At 35.7% G+C, this 18923-nt stretch overlaps 1 long non-coding RNA gene across 2 annotated transcripts in view; it reads left to right on the forward strand.

Annotated features, from left to right (window-relative positions):
• LOC110136113 (uncharacterized) overlaps positions 1–18923 on the forward strand; it is a 382942-nt gene that overhangs the window by 103028 nt on the left and 260991 nt on the right. For both annotated transcript variants that reach the window (XR_011483775.1, XR_011483776.1), the window contains one exon: positions 8268–8432. This is a non-coding gene — a long non-coding RNA (uncharacterized lncRNA). The remainder of the gene's footprint in view (positions 1–8267; positions 8433–18923) is intronic.

Below are 18923 nucleotides of genomic sequence, written 5' to 3' on the forward strand. Positions count from 1 at the left end.
AAAGGATAACTGGGCCCATACTCGAAAATATCCCATTTCTCATGGAAGAATAGGAAAATAGCTACCATTATAATCAGTACTCTTCAACACTTAGGGTGTGAATAAATCATCATATATTTTGAATTTTTGTTTCACTTTTTCTTCTTCAAAATTTTAGGCTATAAATTATGTTAAAATATAATTGGTTATAAATAATTCTGAACGGTGCCTTAAAAATCTCATGACAGTGAGAAATTCTAAGCCTTCCTAAGTGATCAATGCAAAGAAATAAAGGAAAACTGTAGAATAGGAAAGACTAGAGTTCTCATCAAGAAAATTAGAGCTACCAAGGGATCATTTCATGGAAAGATGGGCACAATAAAGGACAGAAATGGTATGGACCTAACAGAAGCAAAAGATATTAAGAAAAGGTGGCAAGAAAACACAGAAGAACTTTACAAAAATTATCTTAATGACCCTAATAACCACGATGGTGTGATCACTCACCTAGGGCCAGACCTCCTGAGGTGTGAAGTCAAGTGGGCCTTAGGATGCATCACTATGAACAAAGCTAGTGGAGGTGATGGAATTCCACCTGAGCTATTTCAAGTCCTAAAACATGTTGCTGTTTAAGTGCTGCACTCAATATGCCAGCAAATACGGAAAACTCAGCAGTGTCCACAGGACTGGAAAAGGTCAGTTTTCATTCCAATCCCAAAGAAAGTCAAGGCCAAAGATGTTAAAACTACTGCACAGTTGCACCCATTTCACACGCTGGCAAAGTAACGTTGAAAATTCTCCAGCTAGGCTTCAACAGTACGTGAACTGAGAACCTCCAGGTGTTCATGCTGGATTTAGAAAAGACAGAGGAACCAGAGATCAACTTGCCAACATCTGTTGGATCATAGAAAAAGTGAAAGAATATCAGAAAAACATCTACTTCTGCCTCATTGACTATACTAAAGCCTTTGACTACGTGGATCACAGCAAACTGTGGAAAATTCTTCAAGAGATATGAATACCAGGCTTCCTGAATAGCTCAAACAGTAAAAATTCGGCCTGCAGTGTGGCAGACCTGGGGTTGAACTCTTGGTCAAGGAGATCCCTTGGAGAAAGGCATGCCAACTCACTCCAGTATTCTTGCTTGGAGAATCCCATGGACAGAGGAGCCTGGTGGGCTACCATTCATTGGGTCACAAAGAGTTGGACACGACTGAGTGACTAACACATTCACTTTCACTTTACCTGCCTCCTGAGAAATCTGATTCAGGTCAAGAAACAACAGTTAGAACCAACAGCAGACTGGCTCAAAATTGGGAAAGTTGTACGTCAAGTCTGTATATTGTCACCCTGCTTGTTTAACTTATATGCGGAGTACATTTTGTGAAATGCCAGGCTGGATGAAGCACAAGCTGGAATCAAGATTGCTGGGAGAAATATCAATAACCTCAGATATGAAGATGACACCACCCTTATGGCAGAAAGTGAAGAAGAACTAAAGAGCCTCTTGATGAAAGTGAAAGAGGAGAGTGAAAAAGCTGCCTCAAAACTCAACATTAATTGAAAATCATGGCATCTGGTCCCATCACTTCATGGTAAATAAATGGGAAAACAATGGAAACAGTGAGAGACTATTATCTTGGGCTCAAAAATCACTTCTGATAGTGACTGCAGACATGAAATTAAAAGATGCTTGCTCTTAGACAAACCTAGACAGCATATTAAGAAGCAGAGACATTACTTTGCCAACAAAGGTTCATTGAGTTAAAGCTATGGTTTTTCCAGTAGCCATGTATGGATGTGAGAGTAGGACCATAAAGAAAGCTGAGTGCCAAAGAACCTATTCTTTTGAGCTGTGGTGTTGGAGAAGACTCTTGAGAGTCCCTTGGACACCTAGGAGATCCACCCAGTGAATCCTAAAGGAAATCAGACCTGAATATTCATTGAAAGGACTGATGCCGAAGCTGAAGCTCCAATACTTTGGCCACCTGATGCAAAGAACTGACTCACTGTAAAGGACCCTGATTCTGGGAAAGATTGAAGGCAGGAGGAGAAGGGGACAACCGAGAATGAGATGGTTGCATGGCATCACTGACTTGATGGACATGAACTTGAGCAAGCTCTGGGAGTTGGTGATGGACAGGGAAGCCTGGTGTGCTGCAGCCCATGGGATCGCAAAGAGTTGGACATAGCTGAGCTGAACTGAACTCTGAGACACTGGGTAAAACTATTTAGGATTTTTCTACCTAGGTTTTCTTAACAATTAAATGATTTAATATTAAGCAGTTAAAATAATAAAAGTTGAATGTCATGACTTCAAAATAATATACTTCAATAAAGTTGCAATATATGAAATTAATATATAGAAATGTGTTGCATTTATAGACACTAAAAAAGAACTATCAGAAAGATTAAGAAAACAGTCTTATTTACAATTGCATCAAACCTAGGAATAAATCTACCTAAGGAAGTGAAAGACCTCAGTCAGAAAATTACAAGACATTGATTAAAGAAATTGAAAATAACACAGAGGGAAAGATATACTGTGTTCATGGCTTAGAAAAATACTGTTAAATGTTGTTGCTGTTGTTTAGTCTCAAGTTGTGTCCTCTCTTGCTGTCCCATGGACTGTAGCCCATGAGGCCTCTCTCTCCAACGGATTTTCAGGCAAAAATACTGGAGTAGGTTGCTATTTCCTTCTCCAAGAGATCTTCCCTACTCAGGGATTGAATCTGCATTTCCTGCACTGGCAGGTGGATTCTTTACTGCCGAGCCACCTAGAAAGCCCTTGTTAAATATTACCCAATGCTGTAGTTCCAAAGGCAGTCTACAGATTCAGTACAAGCCCCTGTCAAAATAGCAATGAAATTTTTCAGAGGAACTAGAATCAGTATTTCAAGAGTCTTGAGAAAGAGCAAAACTGGAGGTATCAGGTTTTCTGATTTCAAAACATGTGACGTGTGTGTGCTCAGTTGAGTCTGACTGTGTGACCCCATGGACTTTAGCACACCAGGCTCCTCTGCCCGTGGAATTTTCAAGGCAAGAGTACTGCATTGTGTTGCCATTTCCTTTTCCAGGGGATCATCCTGTCCTAGGGATGGAACCCATGTCTCCTGCACCTCTGGCATTGGCAGGCAGATTCTTTACAACTGTGCCACCTGGGAAGCCTGTCCCTGATTTCAAACTATACTACAAAGCTACAGTCATCAAAACAGAATGGTACTAGCACAAAATAAACACATAAAGCAATGATACAGAATAGAGAGCTCAGAAGTGAACTCATGCTCATATGGTCAATTCAACTATGACAAAAAGAGGCAAGAGGCAAGGATATACAGTAAGCAGGCAGGGCAGCAAAAGAGACACAGACATAAAGAACAGACTTTTGGACTCACTGGGAGAAGGTGAGGGTGGGATGATTTGAGAGAATGTCATTGAAACATGTGCATTACCGTATGTAAAATAGATGACCAATGCAAGTTCAATGCATGAAGCAGGGCACCCAAGGCCCATGCCCTGGGGTAACCTCGAGGGATAGGGGAGGGAGGGAGGTTGGAGGGGGGTTCAGGATGGGGGTAACACATGTATACCTGTGGCTGATCCATGATGATGTATGGGAAAAACCATCACAATATTGTAAAGTAATTATCTTCCAATTAATTAACTTAAAAAAAAAGAAAAAATAATATACAGTTGGAAAAAGACCTCCTCTTATGGAGTATTACTCAGCCATAAAAAATTAAATCTTGTCATTTTTGACAACATGGGCGGACCTTGAGGCTACTATGCTAAGTGAGATGTCAGATACAGAAGGAAAAATATATGATTTCACTTATATTTGTAATCTGAAAAAATCTAAACGAATTAACAAAACAAAAGCAGTCATAGATATAGAGAATGAATAGGTTGTTGCCAGAGGTGAGGGCACAGGAGGGTTCAGCTTCACTATGCTACACACCATAAACTTACACAGTGCTGTATATTAGTTATATCTCAATAAAACGAGAGGAAAAAATAAGCTGTATTTTTCTCTCCAACTTCTTCCAAAACTTTGTCTTTGTCATTGCTCAGTTTAGTTCAGTTCAGTCACTCAGTCGTGTGTGACTCTTGTGACCCCATGGACTGTAGCATGCCAGGCTTCCCTGTCCTAGTCGCAGTTAAATTACCATGGCTTTAGTTATGATTTTTCTTTTATTTCATCTTATTTGGGATTTGTTGCCCTTATAAAATCTTTCTTTTGGTATTTTCATCTATTTTGGAAAGTTCTTTGCCTTTTCTCTTAAAATGCTGCTTTGGTCACAATTTATTTCTTTTTTCTTTAGGAATTCATTTGGAGTTATTCCGTCTCAGCTGTCTATCATGACTGTCCTTTACCCATGTTTTCTTGGTCTCCCTGCATATAATTCTGTTGACTTTCTTTTTTGTTTTATTATATAAAAAGCTTCATTGAAATATAATTCATATGCCTTACAGTTTGCTAATTTAAAGTGTGTAGTTCAGTGACTTTCAGTGTATTTACCAAGTTTTGCAAATTTAACCTGTTTTTAAGAAATTTCATGTCCTGCCCCTTAAAAAGAAGCTTTGTAACCATTAATAATCACTCATTTAATTTCAGCCTCCCCTCTTGCTGACTTGTTGATACTTGTACTCTATTCTTTTAATTCTGTTTTATTCTTTTGCTGTGTTTTTATTTTTAATTGGAGAATAATTTCTTTACAATGTTGTGTTGGTTTCTCCCATACAACTATATGAAATGTTGGTGTAATTTAACCTGCTATATTATCAGTAATGAGAGTTACACCTTTTAATTTTTTCTCGTCTCTAGTCTTTTAAAAGCAGATTCTTTAAAACCTTATATTAAAATGAATATTGAAACTACTGAACCAGTATTTCCTGTCTTCTAACACTTTTATAATTACATATCTCATATTTTCATTTGTTGCTGGGTTTTTAGGGTAATATCTAAGTTCAGGTTTTTAATTACTAATCTGTTGCTTAACTAAGTATATCATATATTTTAAATAACTTCTTTATAGTTAATGTTATATAGTAAAGTATCAAATATTTATCTTTCATATCCTACTATAAAAAATCTGGATAATCTAGCATTATCATCAATCCCCATACGTATTCAGGCGTCCTTTTCTCCTTGTCACCTCAATTTTGTGGTCTTAACTGTAAATGTTGTATGTCATTATGTTTCTTATCACTTCTTTTCATGGAATGACTCTTCTTGAACATGTGTTGATTCTTGTTTGAGCACTCATGTGTACTTTGAATTGCCAGTCAGTGCTAACAATTGCTGCTCATGCAGTCAGCCATTGGAGAGCAGTAGGTCTTGCTGGTGATCAGTCTTCCATGGTATTGGAAAAGGGAAAGTTATGCTGATACCTGGAAATCCTTTGACAGATCTTATTTGCATGCATGTGCATCCAGTTTATCCAGCACTGGGAAACTGACCCAAATGCTCCCACTTACTGATCTTTCTTCAAAAGACATCTTAACTCTACTCTCAGTACCCACGAGGCAAGAGGGAGACTATGCAAGTGATTAACTCACTTCTAAGGGAACCCAAACTAAAAATCCTGCAAAGAACCTCCTACTACCAATACCTATGTCTTTAAGTAGAAAGCAAACACTTGGATGTAGTAATCAAATTCTATCTCCTTTCTATCTTTTAGGAATTTTGCACAATTTCTGAAACAGAAGTCTACTTTTTGCTTTCCAGCAAAAATGGTGATGAGTTAATTTATTTTAATAGCTTTTAGAAAATACGAATAAAACATGGCATGAATCTGGTCCCATATCTTTAAATCAGTATATAGCATATTGAAATCAGTATAAGATAAATTAATGTATAGGAAGCATGATTTTGCAAATCAGTGAGCTTAAGATAAATTTTCTTGGTATAATCATTTAACTGTTTGAAAAACTGGGAGAAAAAATGTCACATTATCATGTTTAAGAGGCCCCTTTCACCATAAAACAAATAGAAAAAAATGAAGATTTGACAATGTAAAAATTGAGTACTTGATACATCAAAAATACCATAAATAAGTGCAAAGCACACTTGAATTGGGAAAATAAATGTAGAACTTATGTTTTCACATTGGAAATGCCTGATAAGCAAATAAGTATAATGAAAGATCCAAATATCATCATGTTTGAGAATAATTATGAATTTCACAAAATGTAGTTGAAAATGGTGATATTTTATAGAGGTGTGAACTGATAAAATAGTTGAAATAATAATGATAATTCAATGACAATCTAAAAATATTACAGTTTAAAAAATTAATTTCCTGTCTATGAGTCACTATAAACATATCATCAAATGAAAGAATCCCTTTGACCTAACATCAAAATATGTCCTCCAATAAAAGTATTAAAAAGAAATGTGCAAGACTCATATAAAAATAACTTTAATGTGTTTTAAAAATTAAAGAAACAATGAGAAAATTAAAACTTTATTTTGGATGAAGAAGAATGTTATAAACTTGTCAGTTTTTTTCATAAAGTAAAAACATCTATGATATTGTTGTTTCTATAATTATGATAACAACAGGATGAGAGGAAACATTGAAAGAAGAGACTGAAAAACACTACTAAAGATTATCCAAAAGGATATAAAATCCTATAAAACAGGAGTAATGGAATAAATCTAGTTGTATAACATATTTAAACAGTGGTGTTAAACACAATTTAGTGGTAGTGGTATTAAATACAATTAAAGCAGAGTAATGAATTGAACTAGAAAGTCTAAAAATAAATATGCAGGAACTTAGAATATGCACTTCAAAATCACTATGGAAAGGAAATTTATTCAGTTCATAATTTTGGGACAAGAATCTAGCACTTTAGTGGAAGATTATGAAGTGAGATACTTTGACTAAAATCAGATACAGATGGCTCCAAATTTTTAATTGAATAAATATGAAATAATCAGTGATTGTTAAACATTCTTAATCTTCAAATTGTACAAGCCTCACCCCTTTGATCATGGTTAGAAACTCAGAAGATGTAAAAGTATATAGCTCCATCGAAATATATATGATAAAAATCATCTTCCTGGCCAAAATGAAACCATCATCAAAACCAAATGCAAGTTGAAAAAAAATAATAAAGTCAATTTAAACACATATAATAGAAAGTTAGCAATGTCTTAATATCTAATAATGCTTATGAATCATAAAATAAAGCTGAATTTATCAATAACACATTTGAGAAAACTAAATTTCAGAAGATTCACAGGGCCAATGTCAATAGCACTTACAAGAAAAATTGTCAACTTTATTAAAACTCCAAAAATGATCAAAGTTAATACAAGTTGAAAATGTATAATTTTTTAGTGAAAAACAGTTAAAATTATAATACTCACTGAGGCAAAAATTTGGGGGAAAGGGCATTTTCCCTTATACATGGTAAACATGTAAACTGTAACAAATTCTGTGAATGGCAGTGTTTCATCACATATCAACAGCCTTAGGATACTGGACTCAATTTGCCCTACCTGTTTCATTTTAGTTAATTCATCCAAGATAGGAAGCATTTTAGTTCTTCATTGAACCAGATTTATGGAGTAGGTTCCACTTGGCCACCACTCACTGTGAGGAGCACATTACAAACATCCTTTTACCCAACACATGCTATCTACTACCAAGTAGGAAGGTCTTGGTATCCTGATTCCCACATGCAAACACTGAAACCCAGGAGGGAAGATGATTTCGCAAAAGTTGCACAGTTACTTGGATTAAGCAGCAGCTGTTTAAAATTTATGTGCACACTTTTACTTTTTCATTTATAAATTCATATATGTATATATTAGCTATTTATATATGTAATCATATGAAACTTTATAGTCCCTTAAAAGGCAGAAAATGACTCTAAGCAATGAGAAACTTCCACGTTTTTTGAGTAGATGAGTGACAAGGTTAAAGTGTATCTATCTGTGTGTGTCATGGTTAAAATGGTGGAAGAATGGGCTTCCCTGATGGTCCACTGGTTAAGACTTTGCCCTCCAATACAGGGGATAGAGGTTCAATCCCTGGTCAGGAAGCTAAGATCCCACATGCCTCACAGCCCAAAACCCAAAACATAAGAAGGAATACTGTAGCAAATTCAATAAATATTTTTTGAATGGTGCACGTAAAAAAAAAAAAAAAGACAATGGTGGTCGAACACAATAAGGGTTTGATGTATTACAAGCTGTATGTGAGGAGAAATGCTTAGAGCTAGGCATGTAACCAGTATGAGAACAGACTTAGTAATTTATTATTCTCATATTAAAGGAACCAGAGGAGAGAGAAAGGAGTCAGTACTGTTCATACCTGGAGCAAAGTTTTCTGAAAAATGTTCTGGAATATTTCTGACTTTCTCCTTTGATAAGTGGCGATGCTGGAGCCAGAGAACCACTTCCTCCCGAAGACACACATTTAGGCAAGAGCAAGAAACCGGTAGGAACTCTTGCCATGTTTCTTTTTATCTTTATGTGATTCTAATATTTTCTTGCAAGAATTACAGTGATTAGAGCAATGTAAAACAAAATGAGGGCTTCATTGAATTAGCAATTTAAACTTGTGCTATATTAGCATCATGTTGAATTATTACTCATCCTTGCTAATATAGCGTTTAACAGGAAATTACACTGTCATGCCAGACTGGTATAAAAAAATCTGAAACCTAATGGGGCATGGTGTAAAAAGCTATTATAATAGATACTCACTATTAGGAGTGTGTACAGTCTTTCCAATATTTTAATTTTGGATTTTCCCATGGGTATCTACACCAGAGTAGGGGTAGGGGGGTCAGAGAAAATTGAGAAGGAAGGACAGAATTTGAGTGACTAAATACTGTTTTGAATAGGATTTCAGTGGAAGAAGTATATTATTTTTGCCTTCCTTCCTTGGGAAATTTCAAGATGTGTTTTGAAATTTGGGGCTTCTGTTAGCCTATTGACAGTATTTTTTTTTTCATAATCTCATTTTAATGCAGTATGTTTAGATTCTAGTAGCAGGTTCGCTAATGAATTATCCTTAAACTCCTTGGATGTCCCTAAATGTGTAGTAAATTCTTAATCTAAATGAAGAGTTTATAATGAGTCATCTGGGCTCAGTGAACTAGCAATGTAGAGCTTAGTTTGGATCTGTAGGGTATGGTCCTTGTGTTGTTTTCATCTGTGCGGGGGGAATTGATTAATGTAATGGCATGGGGTATCTGCTGATGCTGGGGGAAAAGACTATGGGTTCTTTCCAGGGTCCAAAGATAAAGATAGCCAATGTTTGGTTTACCTAGTCATCATTTAGTTTGGTGATCTGTATGAATGAGAAAACTTAAATATTTCATTGTATTTTTTAAAAAGCCTTAATATCTTAAGACTCAACTTTATCATCATATCCTTAGTGTTATCTCCTTTGTTGTCCTTCACATAGCACTGAAAAACACCATTCCTGTGCTTCTGAATTCCTTCTTGTGTCCCTCATCTGAGCTCCCCATTCTTATTGTCCTTAGACACCTGGTAACACTTGAGTCCATTTGTTCTTACTGTTGCTGACACCAGGCTCTCCCTGAGATAGATTCACCCTTTTGTACATTAATTTTTAGTTTTTTATGACCGAAGTATAGTTGATTTACAATTTTGTGTTTCACGTATACAACAAAGTGATTCAGTTAATACATACATACAAATACATATATGTGTGTATATATATAAATACATATATATATATAATTTATGCTCTTTCAGATTCTTTTCTGTTATAGGTTATCACAAAATACTGAGTATAGTTCCCTCTGCTATACACTAGGTCCTTGATTATCTATTTTATACATAATAGTGTGTATAAGTTAATCCCAAATTCATAATTTATTCCTCCCCACCTTTTCCCCTTTGGTAACCATAGTTTGTTTCCTGTATTTGTGGGTCCATTTCTGTTTTGCAAAGAAGTTCATTTGTATCTGTTTTGTTTTTTTTTTTAGATTTCATATGTAAGTGATCTCATATATCTGTCTTTTTCTGGCTTACTTTACTTAGTTTGATAATTCCTAGGTCCATCCAGGTTGCTGCAAAAGGCATTGTTTTATTTTTCATGGCTGAGTAATATTCCATTGTGTATATGTAGCACATATTCTTTTTCCATTCATCTGTTGATGGACATCTAGGTTGCTTCCATGTCTTGGCTGTTGTGAATAGTCCTGCGGTAAACACTGAGGTGCATGGAAAATTCAGCTTTAACGGTGCCAGTTGATGTGATTTGAGGGATGGCTCCTTAGGAGAGAGAATACAAAACTGTGAATAAAGCATTATATATGAAAGTAAACCTTTATTTAGAATGAGAAAATATATCATAGCAAATATATGCTTTAAAAGGTGACAGGTAACACAGACATTTTAAGTGCAAAATAGTATTGTTATTAATTAATTATTATATCTGTGAAACGCTTTTCCATGCATTTCTGGCTGTGTATTGATTCCTTGATTGTCTCTTCATATAGGAGTTTTTTGTGCTATCATTTATAAAGAGAATAGAAAGGTAATTCAGTGTTTCTCTCATATGATTGCTTAAAATCTATTGTTATTAGTAATAACAATATAGTAGATGAAGAAGTTTAAGGAATTTTCCTTCTGCTTTATAGCACACAATGGATAATGTCATGCTTTATAAATGTTGTAAAAACTTTATCAAACTTCTTTTATGTATATGTTGGAAGCATCCTGAGCATTTTCAGTTTTCTGATGGAATGAATTAAATATGTTTTGAAATATACACACATAACCAATTTGTTACCAATGTCCTCAGTTCAGTGGCATGTGAAAATTTTATGTTATCTGCATTGATTTCAATATTTGCATCAAATCAGCAAGAAATTTAATGTTTTTCGGTGTCTTTTCATGTTTCATGCCTCTTCATTAAGGAGAATTCTCAAACAATTAAAGAGTCTGTTTATTACTTCCATTTAAAGGGAGTTTTTCCTCTTAATGAACTGCTACTTTTATGTGATCTAATCATTAGGGGGTCACATTGGCTTCTCTATTTGAAGATGTTTATAATTGCTTTGGTGCCTTTTTGTTTATAATCCATTTTTGTCTGAATCTCGTCTTTTGTTTATTAACTAAACATGAGAAAAGAAGCTACCATTCCTAAATCCAGATGAGAATCTGTCATTTCTCAGTTTTTCCCTTTTCTTGGAATGCTCATTATCTTACCATTTTACAGTTAAAATAATGTAATTCCAAATAAACTTTTTCTGATGAATCCCTACAATGTCCAGTTTTAGTCCAACAATATCCAACATGTGGCAAAGTATGATAATAGACAGTGATCTAAACCACTTCAAGTAAAATACCTTAATATAGAAATTTTTAGAAAAGCCTGTGAACACTTATGAGACCATAAGTTTTAGGCTCCTACCACAGCCTTAAAGGGGATGTATATAAGTGAGAGGTGTGGAAGCATGAGTTGTTTGTTTGCTTTTCATTTTGAAGAAAATATTGTTTCACTTGTTTGTGTGTGCTAGTCGCTCAGTCATGTCCGACTCCTTGCCAGCCCCACGGACTATAACCCGCCAGCCTCCTCTCTCCGTAGGGGTTGTCCCGGCACGAGTACTGGGGTGGGTGGCCATGCCCTCCTCCAGGGGCTCTTCCCAACCAGGGATTGAACACAGGGCTCCCACGTTGTAGGCGGATTCTTTACCAGCTGAGCCGCCAGGGAAGCCCTTTAATTGTTTAATAACACTATAGAGTATTAGATGTCAACTTCTGTATTTAGTACAGTGTACTCACAACTGAAGTTTAGTTTCCAGCGGTCACCATTGACTTGACCCACTTTAGCCTTATTTCCCCTCCCCTCACCCCCATCTCCTTTGGTAATCACTGCTCTGTGTTCTGTATCTGTGTTTCTGTTTTTTAGGTTCCACATATGAGTGAAATCACACAGTGTTTTCCTTTTTCCATTTAACTTACTTCGCTTAGTGTAATACCCTCAAGGTCCATCCATGTTGTTGCAAATGCCAAGATTTTATATTTAAAAAAACTACTTATTTATTTGGTTGTGTTTAGTCTTAGTTGCCACAAGCAGGTTGTTTTTTGCATCATGCAGATCTTTTGCTGTGGTTTACAGACTCTCTAGTTGTGGTGTATGGGCTCGCTAGTCACAGCATATGGGTGTAGTTACTCTGTGGCGTGTGGGATTTCCGTTCCCATCTTAGGGACTGAACCTGCATCCTCTGCATTGCAAGGTGAATTCCTAACCACTGGACCCCACCAAAGTCCCTTTTTTTTTTTAATTGCTCTTTTCTTCTTTATCTATTCATCTTTCAATAGACACTTAGGTGTTTCCATATCTTGGCTATTGCAAATAATGCTGTGATGAACATAGCAAGTGCATATATCTTTTCAAAGGGCCACTTTTACATTCTTCAAGTGTATAACCCAAAGTGGAATAGCTGGATCATATGCTGATTCTACTTTTAGTGTTTTGAGGAATTTCCATGTTGTTCTCTTTAGAGAAAACTTGAGTTTTCTAGTATCATCACAAATCATCTGCCTCTGGCTCCTCCCCTTTCATATGACATGACCTTTTCATCTGAAATAGAGAGTATAGAGGTTAATTAGGCTTGGAGAAATTTAAGAAAGTTCATTTATCTTATCACACATGCATCAAAAAGTGTGTGTATAATGGACAAGTATAAAAGTGAATGTGTCATTAGGTGAGAGCATGAATTTGTGAGAGTAAGTTGGTAAAGGATTGAATAAACATAAGTGTAAAAACATGAGAATGTTTACATGATGCACTCAAAATACTTTGTGAAGGTCTTAGAATGTAACTGGGAAAATTTGAGAAGTCTGGATGTTCATGAAAGTGGGAATTCATAAGAATTTGAATGAGCAAGGGTGTGGATGTGCAAAAGAATGGTGAGTGTGGCAAAAGATTGCTTTGGAATAGAGTGTGCTCAAGTAAAACAATGATAAGTAAAATAAAGTAACAAATAAACCCCAATCTCTCATTACTGTACTGATTTCAGATCCTCTATCACCCATGACAACCTATAATACATTAAAAAAGTAAACAAACAGCCAGGACATTATCAGGAAAGATGGGAAGTACAAGCTGCCAGTGCAGACATTTCCTGCCGTTTAAAAATGTACTTCTCAGATTTTACACCTTTTCTTGTTTCAAAATCTTTACTTTTCATTTTACTCATTTTATTATCCATGAAAACTTCATTTTCTCAGATTAACATAGTGACTCTTGGTAGTTTGTCACTAAGAATGTTTAACATGAAGAGCAGATGAATTCCAAAATGATGCTAACTCTTACATATCAACTAGAAGGAAGTTGCGGGTGAGATATTCTAAGATAAAATGGAATTTTGCTATCACAGGGTACATTATGATAGAAGTCTTTCGGAAGCCTTGGAAGACAAAGGTTGCAAGTACTAAGGAGATCACCATGAATTTGGTCTGTTTCTGAAAAATTCTTATTGAAGTTCCCAGAATCAGCTTCTGCACATAAAACAGAAATTAAAAATGGACATTTATTTCACTGTAACATGAAATAAACTCACATGTAAGCCACACTGGGCAGGTTTAGAAACTTTATGTCAGGTACCCAGACCCCTCCAGCTCCTCTTTGCCATCCTTAGGTCATCTGTGGCAAATTGAAGATGGCACAGATTCTTTGCCCGTGTCCCTTGGGGGGGTAAGTTCTGTGTCCCTACTCCTTGAATCTGAGCAGAATATGTGACTACTTTAAGTAATAGAATATGGCAGAAGTGACACCATGACAATTTCTAGGCCCAGGCCTCAAGTTACTGTCACTTTCTACTTTCTCCTTCCTGAAACATTTGCTCGTAGAGCCCTGAGCTGTTGTGTAACAAATCCATCTAGCCTATTGGAGAGATTACCCAGACAGGCTCTGAGACTACATGAAGAAGGACAGGTTCCAGCTGGGATCAGCCTTTCAGCCTCTCTTATCAAAATGCCAGAAGTGAGGAAGAGTGGCCATGGTTCTTGCAGACCAGCCCTGCGGCTCAGCTGCATGTCAGTGTGAGGCCTCAGCTGATCCTCTGTGGGTCAGAGGAATCATCCACAGAATTAGAATATACAGTTAAATTGTGTTTTCTAAGTTTCTATGTCTCAGGGTAGTCTATAACATAGCAATAGACTACAGTTTTATCTTAGGATGAAGGATGCCTTATGTTGCAGGAAGCTGTGCAGCGGAAAGAAGAAAAGCACAAAAGGCACATGGCTCCCACATTTTGGAAGATTTCCCAGGAAAATATTTTTTAAATAATATAGATGGCCAGAACTTGGTCACATGGTCACATGTGGCTGCAAGAAAGACTTGCTGATATGATCTTATGGATAAGCATATTACCAGGTTAAACAGATTCCCTTATCTATCCATGGGAGAAGATGTTCTACATTCCTTCAACTCTCTCTTGAACATAATATTTTCTTTCTTATTGAAGTTTTTTAAAAAGAGTTTATTTCTTTAGAGTAGATTTAATTCACAGCAAAACTGAAGAGAATGTACAAGAGATTTTCTATATAGGCGTGCCCCCTCATGTGTATAGCCTACACCACTGCAAACTTCCCTGGCCAGAGGGGTACCTTTGTTACCACAGATGAACCTGCAACCTTGCATCATCACCCAAAGTCCACAGTTTATGTTACGGCTCACTCTTGGTATTGTGCTTTCAATGGGTTTGGACAAGTGTATTCATCACTGTGGTCTGAAATCCTCTGTTCTTCCTGTTCTTTCCCTTCTCTGATAGCAAACGCTGGCAATTATTTTTGGAAACCTTTGGAGATCTTTTTACTGTCTCCATAGTTTTTCCTTTTCTGGAATGTCACATAATTGACCTCATATAGTAAATAACTTTTTCACATTGGTTTCTTTCACCTAATAATAGACATTTAAGGTTTCTCCATGTCTTTTGATGGCTTGATAATCATTTCTTTTCAGTGCTCAGTAATATATCATTGCATAAATATACTACAGTTTGCTTATTAAGTCACCTACTGAACGATTACTTCCAAGTTTTGGTAATTGTGAATAAAGTTGTTAACATCTATATACAGGTTTTTGTGTGTATGTAAGTTTTTAACTACCCTGGATAAAATAACATGGGGCAAAATTGCTGGATCATATGATAAGAGTAGGTTTATAGTTTCTGGTCTTACATTTAGATCTTTAATCCATTTTGAGTTTATTTTTGTGTATGGTGTTAGAAAGTGTTCTAGTTTCATTCTTTTACAAGTGGTTGACCAGTTTTCCCAGCACCACTTGTTAAAGAGGTTGTCTTTTTTCCATTGTATATCCTTGCCTCCTTTGTCAAAGATAAGGTGTCCATAGGTTTGTGGATTTATCTCTGGGCTTTCTATTCTGTTCCATTGATCTATATTTCTGTCTTTGTGCCAGTACCACACTGTCTTCGTGACTGTGGCTTTGTAGTAGAGCCTGAAGTCAGGCAGGTTGATTCCTCCAGTTCCATTCTTCTTTCTCAAGGTTACTTTGGCTATTTGAGGTTTTTTGTATTTCCATACAAAATATAAAACTCCTAGAGGAGAACATAGGCAAAACACTTTCCGACATAAATCATAGCAGGATCCTCTATGACCCACCTCCCAGAATATTGGAAATAAAAGCAAAAATAAACAAATGGGACCTAATGAATCTTAAAAGCTTTTGCACAACAAAGGAAACTATAAGTAAGGTGAAGAGACAGCCCTAAGATTGGGAGAAAATAATAGCAAACGAAGCAACAGACAAAGGATTAATCTCAAAAATATACAAGCAACTCCTGAAGCTCAATTCCAGAAAAATAAATGACCCAATCAAAAAATGGGCCAAAGAACTAAACAGACATTTCTCCAAAGAAGACATACAGATGGCTAACAAACACATGAAAAGATGCTCAACATCACTCATTATCAGAGAAACACAAATCAAAACCACAATGAGGTACCATTACACGCCAGTCAGGATGGCTGCTATCCAAAAGTCTACAAGCAATAAATGCTGGAGAGGGTGTGGAGAAAAGGGAACCGTCTTACACTGTTGGTGGGAATGCAAACTAGTACAGCCACTATGGAAAACAGTGTGGAGATTTCTTGAAAAACTGGAAATAGAACTGCCATATGACCCAGCAATACCACTGCTGGGCATATACACCGAGGAAACCAGATCTGAAAGAGACACGTGCACCCCAGTGTTCATCGCAGCACTGTTTATAATAGCCAGGACATGGAAGCAACCTAGATGCCCATCAGCAGATGAGTGGATAAGGAAGCTGTGGTACATATACACCATGGAATATTACTAAGCCATTAAAAAGAATTCATTTGAATCAGTTCTAATGAGATGGATGAAACTGGAGCCCATTATACAGAGTGAAGTAAGCCAGAAAGATAAAGACCATTACAGTATACTAACATATATATATGGAATTTAGAAAGATGGTAATGATAACCCTATATGCAAAACAGAAAAAGAGACACAGATGTACAAAACAGACTTTTGGACTCTGTGGGAGAAGGCGAGGGTGGGATGTTTTGAAAGAACAGCATGTATATTATCTATAGTGAAACAGATCACCAGCCCAGGCTGGATGCATGAGACAAGTGCTCGGGCCTGGTGCACTGGGAAGACCCAGAGGAATCAGGTGGAGAGGGGAGTGGGAGGGGGGATTGGGATGGGGAATACATGTAACTCCATGGCTGATTCATGTCAATGTATGACAAAACCCACTGCAATGTTGTGAAGTAATTAGCCTCCAACTAATAAAAATAAATGGAAAAAAAAAAAAGTAGGTTTAGTTTATGGCTGATTCATGTCAATGTATGACAAAACCCACTACAATATTGTAATTAGCCTCCAACTAATAAAAATAAATGAAAAAAAAATAAAGAGAAAACACCAAACTGGCTTTCAAAGTGACTGTTTGATTCTGCATTCCTATCAGCAATGTATGAGAGTTCCTGTTGCTTCACATCCTTATTAGCATTTGGTGCCATCATTGTTTGATATTTTTGCCATTTGGCTTGGTATGTAGTGGTAACTCATTGTTTCAGCTTGCCTTTCCATGATGACCTGTGATGACATCTGTATATCTTGCTTTTTAAGGGTTGGTTGTTTTCTTAGTATTGAGGCTGTAAAAATTCTTTGAATATATATGTGGATATATTAAAGTGTGTCTCGGAAAATATTTTCTTCCCATCTGTGCTGTATTCTCATTCTCTGACATTACCTTTCACAAAAGAGAAGTGTTTTTTTTTTTAATTTTCATAAATTCCAGATTATCAATTATTTCTGTAATGAATCATGTGTTTAATATTTGTTGTGTCTAAGGAGTCATCCTACACAAGGTTAACTAGTTTTTGCTTTGCGTTAACATTTAGTTTTATACTTTTAATTTTACATTTAGGCCTACGATCTATTTTGAGTTAGTTCTTGTAAAGGGTGTAAGATGTATATCTAGATTCTTTTTTTCTGTGTGTGGCTGTCCACTTGTTCCAGCACCATTTGTTGAAAAGACTCTTTTGTTCCATTGTCATGTTTTGTTCCTCTGTCAAAGATCTGCTGACTACATTTATGCAGGTCTATTTGGGAGCTTCAAATGGTATTCCATTGAGCTCTCTGTCCTTTTACCACTAACAAACTGTCTTGATTACTGTTCTTTATAGTAAATCTTGAAATCTGATAGTGTCAGTCATCCAACTTTGTTGTTCTGCTTAATATTATATTGACGATTCTGGGTCTTTTGCCTCTTCCTATAAACTTTAGAATGTTTGTCAATTGCCACAGAATAACTTGCTGGGATTTTTATTGAAATTACATTGAATCTATAGATCAATATAGAGAGAACTGTAATTTTGACAGTATTGAATCTTCCTATTCATGAGCCTGGAATATCTTTCTTTCTTTCTTTCTTTTTTATTTAATTCACCAAAGTTTTATGTTTTTACTCAAGTTGATCTTGTACATATTTTGGTAGATTGACACATAAGCATTTTATTTTTGGGGTGCTAATGTAATGTATTGTGGTTTTAATTTCAAATTCCACTTGTTCATTTCTGGTATAAATGGAAGTGACTGACTTATATATTAAACTAGTATCCTGCAACCTTGTTATAATCGCCTATTAATTCTAGGACTTTTTTTGACCAATTCTTTTGAATTATTTAAACAATAATGATGTCGTCTGTGAATAAAAAGTTTCATTTATTCCTTTCCAGTCTGTATAATTTTTATTCCCTTTGCTTGTCTTACTGCATTAGCAACAACTTCTAGTACAACACTGCAAAGAATAATGAGAGGGGACATTCTTGCCTTGTATATGATTTTAGTGGAAAAGTACAGAATTTTTCACTATTAACAAAATGATATATGTGGATTTTTGTGTATTGTCTTTATTGAGTTGAGTAAATTCACCTCTGTTCCTAGTTTACTGAGAGTTTTTATCATTAATGAGTACTGGTTTTTTATCAGATACTGTTTCTACTTCTTATTGGTGTAATTATATGATTTTTCTTTTCTGTCTATTGATATGATGGATTGCAGTAATTGATTTTTGACTTGAATTGGTCTTGCATACCTGGGCTAAATAACATTTGGTGTAGTGTATAATTCTTTTTATACATTCTTGAATTCAATTTAATAATATTTTGTTGAGGATTTTTCATTTATGTTTATGACAGTTATCAGTCTATAGTTTTGTTATATCCTTGCCTGATTTTGGTATTATGGTAATGTTGGTATCACAGAATAAATTAGAATGTATTCCCTCTGCTTCTATCCTCTAAGAGTATAAATAGTTGATATAATTTAAAAAAAAATTTAGTGGAATCCACCAGTAAACTCAAGTGAGCCTGGCACTTTCTCTTTTGTATGATTATTAATTATTGATTCCATTTCTATAATAGATAAAGGTTTATTCAGATT

Source organism: Odocoileus virginianus, chromosome 26, assembly GCF_023699985.2.
Source record: "Odocoileus virginianus isolate 20LAN1187 ecotype Illinois chromosome 26, Ovbor_1.2, whole genome shotgun sequence".
NCBI classification, from domain to species: Eukaryota; Metazoa; Chordata; class Mammalia; order Artiodactyla; family Cervidae; genus Odocoileus; species Odocoileus virginianus.